Genomic DNA, 22,896 nt, shown 5'->3' with positions numbered 1-22,896 from the left:
CTATGAGGCAGAATCTAGTAACCAGAACAAGCGCCTGGAAGCTTTACTACCGGGTTCTGACGAAGTACAGAAGATGCCTTCTCATGGATGACGAAACCTATGTCAAGATGGATTTCAGGCAGGTTCCCGGACAAAAGTGTTATCTGGCCACAGCATGGGGTGATGTCTCCAACAAATTAAAATTTGTTTTCGCCGATAATCTCGCCCAGAAACTAAAAAATGGCCACTGAGGTTGACTAGTCCAGTGTGCGGCACATGATGGCGAGAATTCCAAAGAAAGTCCGCGACTCCATCCGAACGCCGTCGGAGTCATTTTGCATTTTTTTTTTAAGGGTTTTGATCTAATTTCCGTCCTACTAAGCACAACCCGCGCTTTACCTCTTTTTCTTTGAACGGGTTTGAACAAAAAACGCAAATTGTCGAGATATGGCTTAAAATCTAATATTGCTTCTTGATTCTAAATTCGTTCTACGAGTTTTAATTCCGTCCTAACGCATTGAAACGGCATCAGATTTTCTTCGTCCTACGGATAAACGTAGAGAAAAGGGATTCGCTAGAAGCGCTTCTTTTGTTTTGAGAACAATGATCGTAAATATTTATACAATGCGCTCTAATAGGATGTATGTTGTAGCTAATGAACTAACGCATCGGAACGAACCTATTATTGATTTGTGCAGGGTGAAATCATTGATATTATTGATCTTTTCTGATCGATAGAACGGAAATGGGCAATTGCGACGAAATAGTGCTCTACCCTACCATAAATTAACTTTGTTTGACTAAATTATATTTTTTCTTACGTCAAATCAATCCCGAGTAACACCTGGCTTTATGTGTCCGGATTCTAAGTCTACCAGACTTAGGTTCCATTTCCTAAAATATTTATGATATTTGATAAGTGACCAGCATACCGCCATTGTGGCCAAACCTGACTTCATTCGGCATCGATTCCTTATGTCCAATTGCGTCAACATCGGTTCTGTATGCCAGAAACTCAAAATTCAGACTCTGACAAATAATATAATAATCATGTTTATCTACTTTTGGGTACAACTAACTTACTGTTGGGTGTACTAACTTACTGTACTTTGACCCGCTTTACCTACTGTTGGGTTCCTGCACTATAGTGCCGAGAGGAGGGAAAAGAACTTACTTTTGAGTACTTTTTTCTTACCGTGTACGTTGATTGTGAATCAAAAGACCTATAGAAATCGGGTGACTTAACATCGAGAAACATGTTGATGGGAAGGTGCTTACGTCAAAAAGTAATTTGGCTGGTAAACAAACTTAAACAGGGGATGTGCTTCTCGAGGGGTTTCAGTGCCAGTCAGATTACTGAAAATTACTATGATTACTTTTCAATTAATTAAAATTACTTTATTACTTTGAAATTATTTTTATTACCGTCGATTATCGAAATTACTACGATTTCTTGAATAATTTTAGGAATTACTTTGGAATTACTCAATTATTATTAACAATGTTTCCCACGATGGAATTGCACCGTTTTAAAAAATTCATGTAAATTTCTGCGAGATATAGCGCACTTAAAATTAACGCTAGATTTGGCATAAATTTTCGCGAAAAGTGTCACTGCTAATTAATGAATAATTTATGTATTGTACCCATTAAGTAGTAACTGCAGGCACCGGTGGTGTACTGGTAAGCGTGCCTGTTTTCTCACCCCAATGGGTCTGGGTTCAATCCCAGCCGAGGTCGGTAGGATTTTTCTGAGGCATAAAAATCTCTGGTCACGTCTTCCTTCGGAAAGGAAGTAAAGCCGTTGGTCCCGGCCCATGTGTGTTGAATGGGTGCGATATCGTACGCAGTTGTGGAAGCTGCCTTCCTGCACATTCGATTGCCACCAATAGATGGCAATCGATGTCCGTCGGTGATTGGCACTAGATTGCGGAACAGAGACCGACGTTAAATAAAGGAGTACAAGTAGTAACTGTTAGCTTCTGTTAGCAGCAACTCATAATCGTTAAAATAATTTACTCATTAATGAGTAAAACCACTTTTATTAAAAATGGGTTAACTTTTACTCATAAAGGGTATTTGATTCTTACCGTGCAAGCGTAGGGTTTGTTTTTGTTTTGTTGTTTATTTCTACTTTAAAATGACAGTTATAACGGCAAACAAAAAAATTCTAACAACTAACAAAAAATACCATCTCACTAACACACGCAAATCGCACCAATACGAATCCGCCTGGAGAGGACTATAGCGATGTTCGAAGAAACAAGTCAACTGATGAAGATTTATCCTGGAATTTTGTGTAACATTCCAGAACTTGTTAAAAAAAGCAATTTAAAATCTTCCCAATCCTTTAGATCCATCGACCAATATTAGACGCTTTCTCCTACATATTGTGAACGCGCTAGATTTGGGAAAAAATGACGTAAGTTTGTTCCATAAAATGAAAGATGTTCGTTGTAGAAACTGTTTGTTTGCAGCTGGTATTATCCATTCATAGTTCATAATTTGTTTATAAAAATAATATTCAAACATAATATTTTTCATGATAATTTTAATTTAAATAATAATGACATATATTTAATAAAATATCATTATCATGTCATTTGACTTCATGACATAAGAAATAAATAATATTTTTTTGGTTAGGATTGATTTTTTAATCTTCTCAGCCCCTTTTTGAAAATCTTTTCCAATGTTCTTCGGAACCCATGCGCGGGCTGACAAAACCGGGACTGTATAATCACAGACAAAGTATAATGCTCGCTTTTTAAAATACCTAAATCAATTAATTCACATAGGATGTAGGTTTCCATAAGAAATCAAAATGCAGACAAAAGTTGTACGAGATGTTATGCCAATAAACTTTTGAATCTTTTGCGGTGGCGGTGTGTGTCGTCAAATTTGACGCTATAAATATATCGTCACCCTATTGTAATACTTAACAGTGCTACCGCCATGTTTCTCACAATTAACCTTCTGCATCGAGCAATATTTTTTTAACAAATCCAACCAAGCAAATCCATTGCATTTGCATTGTACCTCGTTTTGAACATTCATCTTTTAAATATCAAGATCGCATCACCACGTCCCATAAGGGGGTAAGTGAAACTGCTAACCCCGAAAACAAAACTGAAAAGTAGAATAAACTTCCCGAAAAAAAAACCTAATCGTTAAAACCGCTTGAAAATGAAGTGACATCGTACCAGCATCGTTCCGGTAGATTGATATCTCGCCGCCACCACCAGTCAGCCTCGAGAACAAAGTCGTGTAAGTACTTTTATACCTTTACCTTCTCGATCTGTGTTTTTCGGAAACGCGTGTATGGCAAACTCTCTTGCTCCTATATATTTTCGGTTTCGTTTTCCCTTTTGTGTGGCGTCCCAGTAAAATGAGATGGGCTGGAAAATGGGAAAAGCTGGTAGGTGGTCCAGTGTTCTTCTGGGGTTTATTTTCCGTTTCTGTAATGTGAAACAAATTCGGAAAATTTTGGTCACAATACATTCAATTCTGGCGATTTTTTTTGTACCGATTTTGACCTCATGCATGATGGGTACAGCAATATTTTAGTGTGACAAGTTTCAATAAATTTGATTACACTTTAAGATCACAAAATAGATAAAAAAAAATAGCGTAAAAACAGAATTGAGTATACTGACATTGTTCCTTGAGTTTTATTTGATTTTGATAACAATTCATGTTTCGTGTACGTTCATGGTGCTTTTGTGTAGGTTCTTAAATATTAACTACAACTATGAATTATGTTTTTATGATCTGTGAGCATATATTCGCGATATGGAAATACTTATTATTTGAACTAATTTTTTTAACCATTTTGACCCAATGTGAAAGCACTCCGTCAGATTGTCGAGGGACTTTTTGTATTGTTATGATTTTCCGCGTCGTCAAGTTTCTTGAATTTGCTGTTATTCTCATGCCCTGCACCTGAATAACGGGCCAGTTTATAGACCGACGCCGTCGGTGCGGTGCAAATCAATATCGATTTGCACTGTCCGTAGAACATTGTATTTACTGTTTCAGAGGAGAATTCGAATTTGTGTTCATCATTAATTCATGGCTGAAAGGTGATGCATTATGTTTTTACAAACTATACTGTCTTTTACTAAAATCGTTTGGAACCGCTATTACTGAAGCGCCAATGTTGTGCAACCCAGGTAACAATTTAATGCTTAACAAGCAATCATTCAAAGATTTTAGTTCAGCCTCAGTTTGAACAATGGGCTAAGTTTCCAGATCTAAAACATCAAATTTTGGAGATTTTAACCAGCTTAAAGCTTAAAAATAGTTTCAATGTTAAGTTTATTGAGACATTAAATAATACTCTATTCTAGCCCTTGAGTTTTAATAAAAACAAAGCATATACGTCGCCTTTCCCCGGCCACTCATTTATATATATTTTTAAACTCTTTTGTTCTAAACTTAAAATAAATTACATTTCATGTAGGTTAAAACAGTAACTTATCAGCCTTAATTGTTATGATATATATCTAAGTGTTCTAACATTGTTCCTGCATTGGCATTTCAGTATTTTAAACAGGTTTTCTAAACCTGCATGTCAGTTTAACAATTGACATCTTAAAACTAAAAACTTAAACTAAATTATCTAAGTATAAAGGGAATTAATCGTTGCAATCCTCAATTTTGCCTGAAATTATTAATTATTTTGTTGGACATTTGTTCTAAGGTCTCATTAGACATTCTATATACCTCGGTAGTACTGTACCAGGGAGCGAGGGGGGCGACAAATCTAAATCTCAATTCCAGATGCTCAACAAATCTCACACTAGCGAATCAAACTTCGAAAGATATTCTTTCATTTCTCTCATCTACTTGTATCGCGCATTATGCAGGAAATCTTCATAATCGACATCAATCTTCTTTCTATCTACTCAGCGTGCGCGCAGCTAGCCACAGCAAAACACAATTTTTCCTGCATCGTATATAGAGTAGCCCCCCTCGCCAGGGAGGCAACTTCAAAATCATCTTCAGAACTTTGTTCTGAATCCTTTGAAGTGTTTTTTTTCCTGGCACCATAAAGCATGGCCGGTCTAAAAACTTGTTTAAACATTAGAAGTTTATTCTTCAGGCAAAGTTTGGATTTTATGATTATAAGAGGATACAAACATTTTATGTAATTGAATGCTTGAATGCCCTCAATGTGATCTTTATAAAGTAAATTTTTTGTCAAATATTAATGCAAGATATTTCACTTGGTTTGACCAGGAAATTGGAACTCCGTTCATAGTGACTATGTGACTACTACTAAGTTTGGAAAAGGAAGCTCTAGGATTATGTGGAAATATTATAACCCAACAAACAATTCAGAGTCACAAATAAGCATATATATATTGAATAAATGCTGCATTACAGCGTACAATGCTGAATAAAACGAGAATTATGTGCTGAAAAAGCTCATTGAGATCGATAAATACACAATTATTTCACTGCTTGCTCTGATCAGATTAATTTTCTTATTAAAAGCTGTATAAACGTTGGCTGTCTTCCTTCTTGTCCTTTCAACGCCAGATGTTTGATCTTATAAAAAACTGAATAAGTGTAATTTGCACATACATACATTGCTTAGCTTAGCTTAGCTTAGCTTAGCTTAGTCTGACTGCACGTATCGATAGTTGCACTCCGTGATTGATCTGAACCAGTGAAATTGTACAAAGAATCAACTGAATGGGGCTTGGTAGTAACCTGCCATTCTCAGTGTACATGTTCCAGTGACTCCTACCTTTAAAGATCAATAACGTCACCGGCCACGTCCTTGCAATCAGGTGGGAGAGGGAAGGAATGTTAGTGTGTGACTTTTGTTGTTTTGGGACCGTGTTTACCTCTGCATCCCACAAAAGTCACAGGAAGGAGGTTTTGTTAGTGGGTTAGGTTCGTTGGATCAGGATTCACCTTGATAAGTGATGCGATCTTTTGTTTTGTGTAGTTATTTATAAGTGTTTTCGATTTATGCTCTAAACAGCCGGCTGTCTAGAGATGTAGATCATTATTAGATGTGTGTATACCGATTTAAACCAACAATAAGGATACTGTTGGGGCCCCTCACAAAGTGTGATGATGGTTTATTTTATTTTATCAATGACCAAAATAATTAATTATAAGCGGTTTGAACCGATTTAAACCAACAGCAAGGATGCTGTTGGGGCCACTCACAAAGTGTGATGGTGGTTTACTTGATTGAATATAAAATAATTATTAGAACCGATTTGACCCGATTTAGACCAACGGCAAGGATACTGTTGGGGCCACTCACAAAGTGTGATGGTGGTTTATTTAGTTCGGAAGAAAATGAATATGTATACTTCTTTTTTTTTATGTAATAGAACGAATTTGTACTGATTCAAACCAAAAGCAAGGGTTCTATTGGGGCAACTCACAAAGTGCGATGGTGGTTTATACTATAAGGGCATAAAACAAAATCAAGAGCCATTTCGGTTTCCATAGCTTCCTAGACACTCGGCCGCAAAATAATCTTATCCGACGGAAACGTCTCGATCATCGCTGCACAATGGTTTATTATAGCATTTATAAAGTAAATTTGAATACCTTATTGTTTATTTATTATCCATTTTGACTTGACTTGGTACCGTTCAGTTTTATGATGACAAAGTTGCCTGGAGAAAAGTGACAGTTCAAAATGTTTCGGAAGGGAGTCAGCTAGTGTCGTCCAAGTTCAAGTGCGGAAAAAATGCCATTTAAAGTGGTACAAACAATTGAAAGATGCGAAACATGCCTAACCGTAATTCTTTCTGGTTGGAAAGAAGCTGGAATCCTACACTGGCCGGAAAAAAAACGCGGTAGCGAAACTCTCTCAAGACGAGTTCTCCATGCCAAACCCAATGTGGGAACGTATCAATTGAGTGAAAAAAAGAGAGTTCAAGACTCGCTTGGAGGCTGAAGCAGAATTGGAACAGATGTAGCCAGTTTCGGATACGGAGGCGAACGAAGGGAATAATCCACCACCGTCAAAGAAAGTTTGCCCCGAAGTCTACAAGTCCCCCAGTCGGAAGGGAAACACAATAAGATACTTTAACGAAGTTTTCCTTATTCCTGGGCAGGAGGTTGACACCTGTGAAGCTGACTGTAAAATCCAGAATCAGATGAGATTATAATATATGCGACACAAATTCACTTTTTTATAGGGGAACATGTGATGTGAATAGAACCCACCATCAGTGCAAGGATTACATATGACTGCAGATACTTCACTGGTTGTAAAGTTCTGCCTGATGGTTTGTTGCAGCTGGGTGAATCAACTTCATTGAAGACCTTTGGAAGACAAACGACAAGATGTACGTCTATCAACACGTGACAAGGGACTGGCAAATCCACGAACACTTGTCCAGTCTACAAATCCATTGAAACCCTTAGGCTACCCCCCCCCCCCCAAACCCAACATATAATAATGTTTGATTGATGAAACGTATTCAAAAAAGGGATATTTAGAGAGAACAATCTTCAACTGGAACGTACTCACCAAATCAATACATCCGGGAGCGCATTCTCGATGCTTAATTTTCTCTAGTCATTTTTAAACAATTCCTCCTCCAGCGAATCCAAACACACAATAACTAAATATCACTTTTCTTCTTCATGTCACTCTGTGCACAAAAGAAATGCACACCGCAAAAACCTAATAATAGATCAGCGCGGTCGAGTCACACTGTCAACAAAGGGAGCGAGAGCACACCAGGCACCAAAGCAACAGGGGAAAAACATCAGCACAAAACATTCTAAATAGAATTATCGCGTCCGGGACATAAAACTATTCAAATGCGAGCACCGAAAAACTACACGGCAGCACAAAGATAGCCCGAGCTCTAAAAAAAAAGCACGCAGCGGAGCAAAAACACACAACCGTTCTCGGACGCTTCTCAAAGTGGACTCCAGTGTAATTTGCACATACATTGACGCTTTAATTCGACTGTTTTCAATTGATTTAATAACATACTTTCTTAGACTTCTAATAAATGTGTTCTAGCTCCATTATTAGATGTATTTGCATTGCTTTACAATATTGCTGAATAAAGGTGGGTACAGGCAGCATATAGCTCTTATACCACTATGCGTCCATGTTGTAAGCGCATGCTTTGTAAATGCAATATAAACGACATATTATATTCATTATTCCACAACACTGGTTCAGTCTAACAACAAGACGAAATCAGTAGAGTAGTAGTTACCATTTCCGCTTTCCAAGTAGAAGGTCGTGAGTTCAATTCCAAGCTCAGCCCCTTTTTATGCGTGTTCTATGCCTAATTAATAGTAATCATCGATCACATGACTCACGACAATGAATGCATTGATCTAGTTTAAAAAAAAATAACCGAGCATCCTTTCCTTGGATTTGGAGGGGTGAAGAGGTAACATTGGTCTCATGTAAAACAACGACGAATGAATAAATCATTCCCACAGGGTTGAAGGAGCTAGATTTGCGATCGGGAGTGCTGATAGATATTCACTTTCAAGCAAGCTTTTATTGATTATTGAGCTGATGAATTCTAGGATAGCTCAAATGACAAAACAAGCGGCTGGTGATCGGACGGTACATGGTTCGAATCCCATGCAACGACCAGTATATGTAGGTAATAAATTTTCTAATATCTGTGTGGTGTGGTGTTCACTAAATAAACACCCTTCCCTGCCCCCCCCCCCCCCGTCCATCTTATTTTGGGGCTAATTTTCCCGCAGTTGAATAATAGCTTAATAAGTGTATAATAATGTCTAATTAAACGTTACTTCACATGATAATCAAGTGTATACAGAGCAACACTGTTTAAAGGGGGAAGCAGTGATGTCTAATAAACGCTGAATAATCCAAAACTGTTATCGAATAAGCTCTGTTACAACTCATATAAGTCTAATAACAGCTTCTCGACATACCTTATACAACACCAATAGTTCAATTTGTTGTGGTTGAATAAATTCTGCAGATTTGTGAGAACAAAGCCTGAACAGAAGTTATTATTAAAAATAATACAAGTACATACTATTAGGCATGCAGTTGAATAAAATCGTCAAGAAGTCGTTTATTCAATAGACGATTGTTTGTTGAGAAGTTGAGTTTTGGAAGCGGTGGAAAAATCTTCCATTTTTTGTAAAATAAGAAGAGAAAATATCTAAACTTTTCTGCAGTCTGCTGCAAATAACACGAAGACTTCTTCCTTTAGCGGAACTGCTTGTGTCATCAGCGAACAAAGATTTGTGGCAACCCTGAGGCAAATCAGGGAGGTCCGAAGGGCAAATGTTATACAATATAGGCCCAAGAATGCTACCTTGAGGAACTCCTGCTCTAACCGGTAGTCGATCAGATTTGGAATTTCGATAATTTACCTGCAGAGCTCTGTCAGTTAAATAATTTTGAACTAATTTCTTAATATAGAGTGGAAAATTAAAATTTTTCAATTTAGCAATCAAACCTTCATGCAAAACACTGTCGAATGCTTTTTCTATGTCTGGAAGAGCAACTCCAGTTGAGCATCCTTCAGATTTGTTTGAACGAATTAAATTGGTAACTCTTAAGGGTTGATGAGTAGTTGAATGCCCATGGCGAAATCCAAACTGTTCATATGCAAAAATCGAGTTGTAATTGATGTGAAGCATAATTATATTCAAAATTATTTTTCAAAAAGTTTACTTATTGAAGAAAGCAAACTTATTGGACGGTAGCTAGATGCTTCAGCTGAATTTTTATCCGGCTTCAAAATTGGAACAACTTTTGCATTTTTCCATTTATCAGGAAAGTATGCCAAATGGAAACATCTGTTAAATAACTTTACCAAAGACAAGGTACTCTCTGGAAGTTTTTTGATGAGGATATAGAAAATTCCATCACCACCTGGAGCTTTCATATTATGAAATTTGTTAGTTAAAGATCTTAATTCGACCAAATCAGTCCCCCAGGAATCATCGAAAATATTTTCCCGAGAGAAAATATACAGATAAACTCGAGCAGTCTGATTCTCAATAGGACTAGTTATATATATTAAAAAGATTTGTTCCTCAGGGAAGAGAATCGTTATCTAATTTGTTTTTGCAAATCCCGCCAGATAACTTTCCTGGCAGTTTTTCGTGTTCTTTGATAATGCCTCCTACGGACATTTTTCACACGGATCAAGAGCTGAAGATCGTCGTCGATTATAATTGAATCGAATTTAACCTCGCATTTTGGTACTGAGGTTCCTCCATTTACTCGCTCAACATTGTAAGCAACGAGGAGAGCAGGTATAGATGAAGAATTTGAAGCGACGTGCCAGGAAGGCAGGTCCTACACATAGACCCTACCTATCGACCCATCAAACTCATGGACCGGGGACCAACAGCTTTACTTCCCTTCCGAAGGAAGGCGTGATCAGAGATTTTATGCCTCAGAAAATCCCGGCGGCACCGGTTGGGATTGAACCCAGGCCTTTTGGGATGAGAGGCAATCACGCTTACCCCTACACCACCGGCGCCGCTAAAGAGGAATATTAAAATAGAAATTTATACTTTTTCTCCAAATCGATTTTCAAGCAGATTACTATAAGAATCCGAAGGATCGAAGAGGAATTTTCCAAGTCAATGGCCAAGCAGGATTACCTCGGGTAGGGTCCAATCTTCGATCCTTGTTTAGGAATAAGAGTCGAACAAGGTAGAAAATTTGCACTGAAAAGTGCTGTTTAAATTTGTTGTAGCTTTAGGTAGCAGTAACACTTCTTTCAGCACAAACCAAATACGGTAATGCACTGAAATCCGGACACTTAGTCCATAAATCCGGACACTTTTAAAAGTTAATTATCAAAGCGTACCATGCTCAAAACAGCTAGTATTTTTTTTATGACTTTATGTCATTGTTCAGAATCAGATATGGTCATTATGTTGCAAAGTAGGCGTACTAATTAATGAAAAATAATTCGGTGCATTACGGTAGATCCGCACGGCAAGAGAGCACGATGCGGACTTCAAACTCTAGTCTAATAATAGTTACCGGAAGAGTAATTATCAGCCTAATTTATACTGAAACCGACTGACAGTAAAATACACTGCTCAGTGCATTATAATTAGCTGTTGTGTATAATCAGCTGAAGATCCTATTATTTTGATATTCATTTATAATGAATAATAATTTTTTTGGTAAACAATCAATGTTAAAGTGCTGAGTACTTAGAATTATAAGCCATTGATCAGCTTTTAGTTAAGCTTGTAGTACAATGCTGATTTATGGAGTCATGTTAACTTTAATGAAGTATACCTTTTACGTTGTTTTTCCTTTTAATTCTACTATTATTTTATCACTTTCACTTTCACTAATTCAGTTTCACTATCACTTTAAACTATAACAGATACGTTTTTCGTTTACTACTTGCAAAGTTCTTCAGTAAACGTAGTAATCGAAATACGTATCTGTTATAGTTTAAAGTGATAGTGAAAGTCAATTAGTGAAAATGATATAATAATAGTAGAATTAAATGGAAAAAACAACGTAAAAGGTATACAATTATTGTATTAAAACTCTCATCAATCAATTTATACTTAATCAAGTCTTTTTCAGTCTATAGTTCAGCTCACTGATTGAGGTTGAATAATGGTGAGAAGATTGGCTGTGTACACATACAAATCAACATTATATTCAGCCTATTGCTAATCAGCTTTCCACACACCAAATCAGCCTGTGATCAGCCACTGTTTTTACTGTTCAGCTTGGATTGTTAATTGGGAATCCAGTCTATTGCTTTAACCCCCCTACGTCAACCCTGTGAGAATGAAATAATCCACCACATGATATCACGCGAGAAATCACAATTCTAAGAATATATGAAATGTAGTAGTAAAGTAGTAATTAACTTAAAATCATCAAATAGCCAGTGCAGAATGAGATCGCATCCAAATGAGTTCAAATTCTGTGATAATGCAAAATGAGTGGAGCAATTATGATCTAGCCTAGAAGGTATAATCCCGATAGTAGTGCGGATGCTGGTTAGGATTTGTTTTTCCTTGATTTATTTCCCGTCGATCTTGTTTTCCGTACTGAGTACCAATGCTACTGCAGGGCTGGTAGCGATCACTGCTGTCAGAAATAGTGATTTTAGTGACCATGTTGAATAAATAAGTGACCAAATAGTGACTTATAGTTGTAAAAATATTGACTAAAAAGTGACCTAAGAGAAGGCGCATCAAATAAATGTTTGATGTTTTAGACTTATTCAATTATTATCTCATAAACACTAATTCACGATATGAACCTTCAAAGAGAAAGATTCTCTGAACTTAGCAGCTATAATACGTCAAGAAATTTTCAAGAATCTGGAGTAAAATTTCATGTGCAGTTTTAAAGACTCGAGGATTTTTAATATAATTTCTAAGGACCTCATTCCAAGAGAGCTATGGAAAAAAAATCATTCAGAAAAACATCAAATGCAATCGACTTTCGAGGTAGTTCTGAGAAATTTTCTGAGATTTCATGTGAAGCCTAAGTTTTGAATAGAATTACAAGAAACCCTGAATTGAGTTAAAAGTAAATTTCAATGAAAAATCTTAGGAATTTCTGAGGAGCACAACTCATGTGAACTTCACTAGAAAATTCTAAACGCATTCTGAGGATAAGTTCATAAAGTTTGTGGGAAAAATGAATACGGAGCACAAGTCCTAAGAAATTGTATGAAAATACTAAAAGGAGGATTACAGTTAAATGTAAGCATAACTCCAGAACATCTTCAAAGGAATTCAGGGGAGTTTTCCAAACAAATTATGAGGGAATGCAAATGAATTGTTAGGAGACTTTCAATGTGAGTAGAATTCCAAGGGAAGGAGTGTGATTGAAAAGCAAATCTGAAATTAATTCAATGAATACTCGGAGAATCTTTCCAAAGGATTTCTAATTGTGGAGAATTTCAATGTAATTCCGAGGAAAACAAAACGAAAATTTAATTCTGAAGATGGCTTCATCGAGATTTTGGGGAATCTCCGTTGAATTTGGAATTGGTCTTCAGAACCACTTGAAAATTCTCAAATTTTTCCTGAAGTTAATGAAACTGTCTTGAAGTTCTTTTGTAGTTTGATAAACTAGCCTGATACTCACAAAACTTCTCAAATTCTGAATTTTATAGGACTTCCTAAAGTTTCTTTAATTTTTCTAACAATCGTGGATCTTCTTTAAAGGTTTAAAAATTCACTGAAGTTCTCTAAACTTCTTTAAAAATTTATGTGACTTCTCTAATGTTGACGGAACTGCTCTGAGGTTCTCTGTTCTATCCTGAAATTCTCAAAATGTCTCTAAAGTTTTTGCAGTGCTCGTGAAGCTTGTTGTACTGCGCTGAATTTAATTAAATCGTCCTAAAAATGCTTCAGTGAACTTCTGAACTTATGCAAAGACCTCACGTATTTTTTTAACGTCTCTGAAGTTATCTGAAAATCTGGGAACTGCTTTAAATCGCCCACTAATTTTCTTAAACTAATTGAACTGACTTCCCCCTGAAATTCGTCAAATTTTCGGAGCTTACTAAACTTCTTTCAAATGCTTCCGCATTTTGCTAATGTTCATAAAATTTCCTGAAGTTCGCGGATCTCATCTTAAGCTCCATATATTTCTATGAAGTAATGTTTCTGAAGACCACTGTCCTTCTGTGAAGTATTCGAAGTTTTTCTAAATTTCTGGAATTTAATGGGATTATTCTGAAGCTATCTGATCGTCCTCGAAGTACTCGGAACTTCGCTGAATATCATTAATCTATCTAAAAATATCTTAATTTAGTTCTCTGGAATTTCTTGAAGATATCGCTACTTGCTAAAAGTTCTCGTTTTTTTATTAATCAAACTTCGTTGATGTTATCTAATCAAGTTAGCTAAATTTTCGTATTTTTTAAGTTCTTCAAATCTCCATGATATAACAACCTTAAAATACTCTCACGTTTTCCGGATGTTCATAAAATTTGTATCACGTTTCAGGAATTCTATCGGACCTTTGCTGAAGTTTTCGAAAATTCACTAAGTTTCTCGAAACTTCTTTAAGGTTTCCTTGAAATTATTTGAACTGCCCTTTGATTCAAGACAGGTCTTAATGTTCTCGAAGCTTCGATAAAGCTGTTAACTCTATTGAAGATCTCGGAAATAAATAGAATTCCCTTAAACACCTTTCAATTTCCCTGAAATTCTCTGGACTTCAGTGAAGTTTCTGAAATATTTCTGAAGTTTTCATAAATTCTCTGAAGCTCTCTGTACTTCTCTGAAATTCGCGAAACATATTAAGGGTTCTCGATTTGTTTTTCAGTACATCATTGAACTATCTTGAATTTATTTAAATTTACGATTATAGATTTTAAACTGCTCCAAAAGTCTAGACTATAGTTACGGGAACTGCTCTTAAGATCTGAAATTCCCCCAAGATCCAAATCCAGCTTTTCTGAGGTGCTTAAAACTTCTTAAAAATTTGCACAATACCCCTCAGGTTTTCTTCAATTTCTCCAGTTCGTTTGACACCTGTTAAGTTCTCTGAAATTATAGGAACTTCATAAAAGTTCTCGGATGCTAAAAGAACCGCTTCTTTAGGTTCTTACAGCTTCCAGTAAGTTTCCCATATTTTCAGCGCTGTAACTTCCCTTATGTTCCTGCAGTTTGTTTATAGAGCTTCACTGAAATTCTCAGCATTCCTTCTCCAAAGTTCCTACAATTGTTTTAAAGTTAATGGGACTACAATGAAAATCTCTATTCTTTCATAAAGTTAATTACGAAATTGAAATAAATCATTTATTTTTATATCTAATTCTGGTACTTTGAATGTTTTCAATATCTTGAACTTGTACATGGAATACGAAACTTCAAGACATTGAATATTTTTAGATGTTGCACTTACTTACTTGGAAATCTCAGGTAATCTTAACCAGCAAAATGAGTAGACATCCTGTATATAGAGAAAAACGATTAAACGTCACAACGAAAAGAATAATCAATCTTGAAATAAATTCACGCGTAAAAAAGTTGAAAATAGTGACTTATTACAGGAAAAAGTGACTTTAGTGACTTGGCCTTAAAAAAAGAAACTTTTTAGTGACTGACTTGAAAAAAGTGACCAAGTCACTAAAAAGTGACTCGTTACCAGCCCTGTGCTACTTACGCCAGGGAGGCAACTCCCACACCTGGACCCTACCTATCGACCCATCAACTTATGGCCTTGGGACCAACAACGGCTTTACTTCGCCTGATCCGAGATTTTATGCCTCAGAAAATCCCGGCGGCGCCGACTGGGATTGAGATGAGGTGAGAGGCAACAATGCTTACCACTACACCACCGGCACCGCTGATGCTGGTTAGATTGACGAAAATACGTAGAATTCCCTAATTTATTTCATGCTGCAGCGAAATTGCCTCTCGTCCTGCTGTACTTGAAGGTGTGCCTGAAAATGGTCATAAGTTCCAGAACCTTCTAGAAACATCTGATTTGAGTATTTCATTACCACGATGCAAAACTGTTACGCAGTATTATAATTGGATAAAATTCAAATAATTTAATTTATTCCTGGCTTACGAACATTTTTGTTTCGATTTCCTGCTCCAATACAACGCTATAATATATCAAACCTCATTCGATGCTTTCATCGAAACAACTTTACGTCGAAACAGCGTGGCCAAAGTTGACTCTGTTTGTTCAAGGTTGGATTGAGTCCAACTGGCGAGAACCAATTTGTTCAACCAGTCAGCTTCTAACTGTTTCCATTCTCGTTTTTGAAGACTATGGTGGTTGGTCATTTTATGCCAAACAATGGATTAGGTCCTAAGTACCATTGATAGATCCTCTTCATCGACTTTCTCGTTCGTTAATAACTTGGCTGCAAAAGCGTTTCTAGCTGTGTTTGCCGTATTTGATGCTAGATAAAATGCTTTTTATCGAACTGTGTCTTGAAAATAGCTGGAAATGTCTGTACATGGCCGTGGGGTTGCAAAAACAAAATCGGCGATGAAAATCTATCAATGTTACTTAGGACCTAATCCATTGTTCGGCTTGAATTTTGTCTGTCCATATTTTGCTCCCGCGTTCTCGATCACCACCAACCGGAATGTGATGAAAGTGAAGAAGATCAACCTTTTTCCTTCTTTCGGCCAAAACCGGTTATTCGCGTATCATCGGGTGGAATGATCATTACAAGAGACAAAGGGAACGGTTTTGTTCTAAATCACCATACGGAGAGTTTGAAATTTTTAAACTTGACCTTTCGGATGCTCAAAGTCACGCTTTCAACCGCGGGTGAAATGACCATGCAACAAATTTGTTACAAGTTGTGCACGTTCAACCATAGCGGTAGAAAACGGTTCTCGATTCATTACGGGCTTTGCTAAATTATGATAAGAATCGGTGTGAAAATACTAGTCACTAGGTATATAGCCCGTGTATTGCTCAATGGCTCAATTATAACCAAGAGCTTTCATCATCTACATGTACCATGGTACCTACCGGGTAAAATGCTAGTTCATTATCAATTTAGCTTGTTCGCGTTGAAATGTTGAACTTGAAATATACACATGCAGTGTCTACGAATTTAATTGAAAAGATGCGCTATGATTTCCTGCAGTTAATGTGGAACAGGTCCACCGGTGTTGGTATCAATTGCAGTTTTATAATAATTAAAATTCCAATTAAAGCTTATTATATGTTAATTAGATGTCAAGGTGTTAAAGGTTGATTTTCTTTAAACATGGTAAGAAATTTTGTCAATTCTGTGATGTTAGAAAGAAAGAGAGAAGAATTAGTAATTTCCATTTAATTCCACAACCTTAATTGCTTATACTTGTCAGATACGCGTGTTTCGTCTACAATTTACAGACTTCTTTGGTGTCTTGTATACATCATGGTGGGTATATACATGGTGATACAGCTTTGTTACTATAAGGGCAAGGAAATTGCTGTTTTAGAGCAAATTGTAAACAAACGCGGTCGCTGTCCACATAAAAATCCAACATGGCTGAATCATAAATTTGATACATTACACCTGTATGTAGTCACTTTGGTAGGGATACTCGAAGAAGTTGAAGTTTTTTTTGTTATAAGGAAAATTCCATGATGATTGTAAAAAAGCTTCCTGGTTCATTTCTGATGAATATTTTATATAAGTTATGAGAAGCTTTTCTAGAAAGTTCTGATGATAATTCCAAGAAAATTCCGAGGATATTGAATTCTAAGGGTATTTCATACATTATTCTAGGACAAATTCCAAGGTAATTCTAAAAATTATTTTAAGTGAATTCTGAAGAGAATTCCAAGGGATTTCGGAGAAGAAACCCAAATTAATCGAATTTTGAGAGCATAATTTCAAAGAAATTCTGAGAATATTTTTAAGTGAATTCCAATAATGATTCCAATGACATTTCGAAAAGAATACCTATAATTCTGAGTTGAATTATGAAAGGATGCTTTAGTAAATTCTGGGAAGAATCATTAAAAATTAATAGTTAATAGTAGGATGCATTCCATGATTTTTGTTAGGATTGATCTGCATAGAATTTCTGGACTTATGAAGAAAGTTTCTAAGAAATCCCAAATTCCACATTTATTTTAGAGGAATTCTGAGAATAACTCTGTGAAAAGAAATTAGTTTTAAATACAAATCAAAACCGAGAAAATTACTAGAATTCCGAGTGAAAATTGGTAAAACGGGATATAGCAAATCGGAATATGCTGGTCAGTATGCAGATTTGACAAATACTTATGCAGTTTGACAGAATTTTCAATTTCGGTTAAATAACTCATTTGACCTAGTGACCCCTTCGGCCTAATGGCATTTGGTCTAATCCTCCACATTCAAATTGTTTTGCCCCCTTATTTTGAAACCATGCCAGGAATAGATCAAATAATCATCTTTTGGTGGGCATTGGCTACTCGGGTATATATTTTTTGTTTTGCATTGTTTTGGCTGTAAAGTTTGTAAACTCAGATAACGGTAGTGTTTACATGCGGGGCTTATTGTATGTGAAAGTAACCTCGGAATGGACGTGAATTACCAGGCATTCTGAAATGGGTTGCTGAATCTGCAGTAGAGCTATCGCTTTCTAACTCCCGGACTAAACTTGCTTTAAATTATTACATCAAGGATTGATGTAAGCAAATTTCTTCCATAATACCACTGCCGGCCAGTGGGGGTTAGCTTGAATACACATAAATTCTATGTAAATCTTGAATATCCATATTTCTATGTCCGAGATGTGCAACTTTTTGGAAGTTAGGTTTTTCTTTATTTTCATATGCTGTGGTGTTCAATATTTGACTGTGCTCCCGAATCCTCCGTTTTTTTTTAAAGTTAGGGATCTATACTTTTTTCATCTGGGATCTTGCAATTGCTGGATTTAAAGCATCTGCAATTCTAAATGGGGAACCTTAAAAACTAGTCTACATCCATGATATTCGAGATATGGAAAGGAAATCCTTAGTCCCTATTTTTTAAATATTAAATCATGACGTTTTCCGAGTTTTATAATCATAAAATTGATTCAAAGTCCAGAGTCTATCCTCTAGATCTCAACAATTTTTTTTTGTTTTCGCGGTATCTACATTTTGTATATGTTGATTGTTTTGTAATAGCTCGTAATATATTTTTTTCCAATCATGAAATTCCAGAATCTTTTGAAATTTTAATGGTTATTTTTTAGGGGAAAGATTTTGTAATTTCAGTTCAATTTTAAATTAAATTACAAGGCATATGTTTTATCAAATATAGCTGTTTCTGTCAAACCGGGAAAGCCGGATAATGGAAAACCGGGAATTTAAATTCTTATACACAGTAGCCACCTTGTTCTATTTGCATACCATTGATGATATATATGTCGAAACCTCGTGAAAGTGATTTACTTTATTTCTTGATTACTTTGTCATCACAACCTAAATATTTGAATTTTTGAAGCTTTATCATCAACTTTATCATTACAATTGATTCTCATCATTTACTTATCAACTCAGTCTAAATTTCTGTTTATTCCAAAGTAGTCCGTCTGTTGACATATTTTCGATTTACCCCTCATAACACATCATAAGGGTACCCGCTATACAAAATATATCATGTGCTAATATTAAGTAGCCAGCTTCATAAAAATATGTTGAAGTTAGATAACTCGATAAAAGTTTCCGAAGACGATAGTATGAGATGTCTTCACTATACTAATACAGTCATTCTACAATAGTCTATACAAACCTTTTTTCAAACCGCTACAAAAACTGTTTTTTTCAGACAGAACCATTATAATAAACAACATCAATATCATCAGTTCTGTCAGGCTAATTACACAGTCAAAATATCTGAATTTTAAGTCGCGTAAATCTGTCGTTTAGCTATAATTCGCATAAACAACGAAATTGCTTACAAGCTTGTAAACAAAATAGCTGATTTATGCTATATTGCGCTTAAATTTACATGAAATATCGTGTAAATTTACGCCAAATTTACAACCGCAGAATTTAAATGATTTATTTCATACAATGTAGCTCCTACCATTTTGCAAAATGATCATTTTCAATACCATCTTGCCCTCCCAATAATTTAATTAAGTTGGCGTTTCTTTGCAACTTTCCAATAGTGTATTACTACTGTTCAATAGTTTATAGCTGGTCAACAAGCACGTTTATTGGCAATTATGAGTTTTTTAAGTGTAAAGCGCGATGTTCGTCTTTTATTTATCTTACTAGCATCTTTTCAAAGTTCATTTATTTTTAGAGCATTTTATAAAATTCATTCATCATTTGCATTATATGTCAAAAAATGTTTTATCCAATGAAATTTATTGCATGTAACCTATTATGACTGCTGATTCAGATAAACACTTACGTTGCAGTAAATAGTCGAACCGTTTGAGCAGTATAGCAACTTCCATATGATCTCATCATCGGTTAAATCTACACACTCGAGAAAAGCACGTGCCATGGCGGCAAATCTCCTTAACCTGGACCCGCGAAATCACTCAAACATCTTTTATGTCCGTTGAGGCAACGGAGGTTCAACGGAGGTGATTTACAACATGATTAGACCTGTTGAAAGCAACATTGTAGGAGAGCTCGGCGGAGAGTGTTCTAGCAGCATCTCCCTTCTACTACATCCGCATATCTGGATGATTGTTCCGTTCTGAGAAGATGAATGTAATAAAATGATGTTGAATGATAACAGCACAAAAAAACATAATGACGAGCGAACAAGAAACAGGCATTATATTACTTTGGTAAGCCTGACCTTTTACGCCTGAAACAGGGATCAAAAGATCGTCGGAAATGTTTTTTTTTTCAATATTCTACACTATAACAATACCTTCCTCCATTCATTTAAAATTTGATCATTTCATCGATGTAGAATAATGTGCTGGCACTGACACTACTACCCGTCCTACAATACCTACATCTCAGAGACCAGAGATGCTGAAAATAAGAAATGTTCTAACCCAAACATGTGATAATGTGGAGAAGCAGGTATCCGACTGAACAACACACTGAAGACGAGCAGGGCTAATCGTTATCTGCTTGTGCCGGCTCGCCTGACGACCAGTTTTGCAAGCCGGCAAACTATATAGACAGAACTCAAAAATGAATGCTATGTAGCAGGTATAGGGTATGGGTAACAGTTATGGCAATTCGTTCAATGGGAATTTCGTATGCCGTCATCCGGGTGCCTTTACCCTATGAGTTCAGCTGCCAAAGTAGCGGCATGATGGGGGAGGGCGAATAAAGGTAAACACATGGTTTTGATATTCCATGAGATGAACTCGGTTGGTCCAGTCAACGGTTGTGATTAGGGTAGAAAGCATCGCGTCGGGTTCGGTCGGTTGTGCTCTGTTCTGATTTTCGGTGTGCGTTCTGCTTTCGTAGTTACGAGACACCGGAATACGGCGCGGATTTTTTGTTGAGTGAACTGAAAATTGTGGAATATTGTTGAAATAATTCTAAGGAAAAATTGGCGATCGGTTGGTGAAACGCGGATTTTGTTCACACTATTGGATATACTTTTACAATTGTTCGGTAGGTTAGCACTATGTTCTTGTGCTTTTCGATAGAAATAAGAAAAAGAAGTGTTAAAACAAGTTCTCAAATAGGTAGCCTTAGCCGGATCTCAAACGCTGAAGATACTAAAGAGCATCGTTTTGTGAAATTTGGTCGTTGCAAAAATCAGGATGGCGTACCATTATCCTGAATGTAAATTAATGGCATAATGTGAGGTTTTAAATTCCAGTTCTGGTGCAGTGATGATCTAATTGACGCACAATAGTTGTAAGCAGGGTTGCTGCCATTCATGTGCTTTGGGTATTATGACACAATATAACGGTGATTTGAACTTGTAAGTTGCAAGAAGAGGTAATACAGTATGGTAAAGAGGTGGTGCAGTCACAATCAACGATTTTATGATCGGTGAATATTCACTCTTCATGAAAAGTGAATATCCACTGATAATGAAATTGTGACTCTCTGAAAGCAAAATTGAAATGTTCCATGTGCCAAACAAATACTTTACAACCTCTTCTTGTAGATTATCTTGTGTGTAAAATATCATCATAATATCTAATGATTTCAGAAGCTTAAATAAAATTTTGTTTTATAGCTAATGAGTGGCAGCAACCTTGGTTAAAAATGTAAATTTCGTGTGCATAATCGTTGTTTCCTTAATAAGACTTTAGAGGTATGATGTCTTAAAGCCTCTAAAATTATAGATAACAATAACCAATAATATGAATTCAAATTGAAAAGTTAACGGTGTTTCGTGGATTTTGGTTGTCATATTTTAAGTACTTGTATAACTGAAAAATGCTGCAGATTATCTACCATACAGCTAAAACTACAAGTTATATAAAGCAATTAAACTGTTAGTTTTTCTTTATTCTTGATATTTTTACTTAAACTGTTAGCGACTGTATTAAATCAACAGCGTAAATACGTTTTCTTATTTTTAGTGAAAAATACGCGCTAGGGTGATTAAAGTTTTAAACTTCCTGCGTTGCCTTACCTTACCTTACCAATCAGGCTAAGGCCTTGTTGTCCTCTGCTGTCCGAAGAAGTCGTCTCCATTCTGTGGCAATGGAGGATCCATGGCCAAACTTCGTCAGCCTCGTAGTCTGCGAAGAGTCCGCAGGTCGCCTTCTACTTGGTCGATCCACCTTGCCCGCTGCGCGCCTCTTCTTCTTGTACCTGTTGGGTCGCTTTCTAGAACCATTTTCACTGGGTCGTCATGCGGCATTCTTACGACGTGCTCAGCCCACCATAGTCGCCCAATTTTTGCAATGTGGACGATGGATGGTTCTCCCAGCAGCTGGTGCAATTCGTGGTTCATTCGCCTCCTCCACGTTCCGTCATCCATATGCACTCCACCGTATATGGTACGCAACACCTTCCGTTCGAAAACACCAAGGACGCGTTGGTCCTCCACGAGAATAGTCCAGGTCTCGTGGCCGTAGAGGACCACCGGTCTAATCAGCGTCTTGTAGACAGTCAACTTCGTGCGGCGGAGAATTTTATTCGACCGGAGCGTCCTCCGGAGTCCAAAATAGGCACGATTCCCTGCCATAATGCGTCTTTGAATTTCTCTGCTGGTATCATTTTCAGCTGTGACTACACGCAAACCAAAAATCTATTACAATGAATGTTAGTTCCATTTCCTATCATCCTCTGTTCATGAACATCGCAGCGAATGTTAGAAGTTGACCTTGCAGGCGATGTAATGGTTTTTGCCTTTTTTATTTCGTGTTCTGTCTGTGCTTTCACCTACACAAGCAAGCATTTGCCTTGATTTTTATGTATAACATGGTAGAACGATGCACACCCTTGCCACGAATCTCTCCAGCAGAAAAAGCATACGAAGTCGAGTGTGAGAGGAAATGAGCGCTTCTTGTTTGCTTTTAGGCTATCCTTATTCAGAAGCATGGAGAGAGTAGTGGAGAAAGCACAGGTCTGGT

The 22,896-nt window shown here is 36.6% G+C and overlaps 1 protein-coding gene across 4 annotated transcripts in view; it reads left to right on the top strand.

Annotated features, from left to right (window-relative positions):
* Vmat (Vesicular monoamine transporter) overlaps nt 1-22,896 on the top strand; it is a 118,375-nt gene that overhangs the window by 7,295 nt on the left and 88,184 nt on the right. For 2 of the 4 annotated variants that reach the window (XM_065236589.1, XM_065236586.1), the window contains exon 2: nt 3,052-3,246. The exons of 1 other annotated variant lie outside the window; for it this stretch is intronic. The gene's annotated coding sequence lies outside the window, so the exon portion shown is untranslated. Of the gene's footprint in view, nt 1-3,051; nt 3,247-20,952; nt 20,972-22,896 lie in introns of those variants that run through there. One more of the 4 variants, XM_065236588.1, reaches the window with a different exon arrangement.

The sequence above is a fragment of the Ochlerotatus camptorhynchus genome, unplaced genomic scaffold, assembly GCF_037179485.1.
Source record: "Ochlerotatus camptorhynchus isolate MF236.1 unplaced genomic scaffold, CSIRO-AGI_Acam_v1.1 ptg000556l, whole genome shotgun sequence".
NCBI lineage: Eukaryota > Metazoa > Arthropoda > Insecta > Diptera > Culicidae > Ochlerotatus > Ochlerotatus camptorhynchus.
This window is presented reverse-complemented; position numbering and strand designations above follow the sequence as displayed.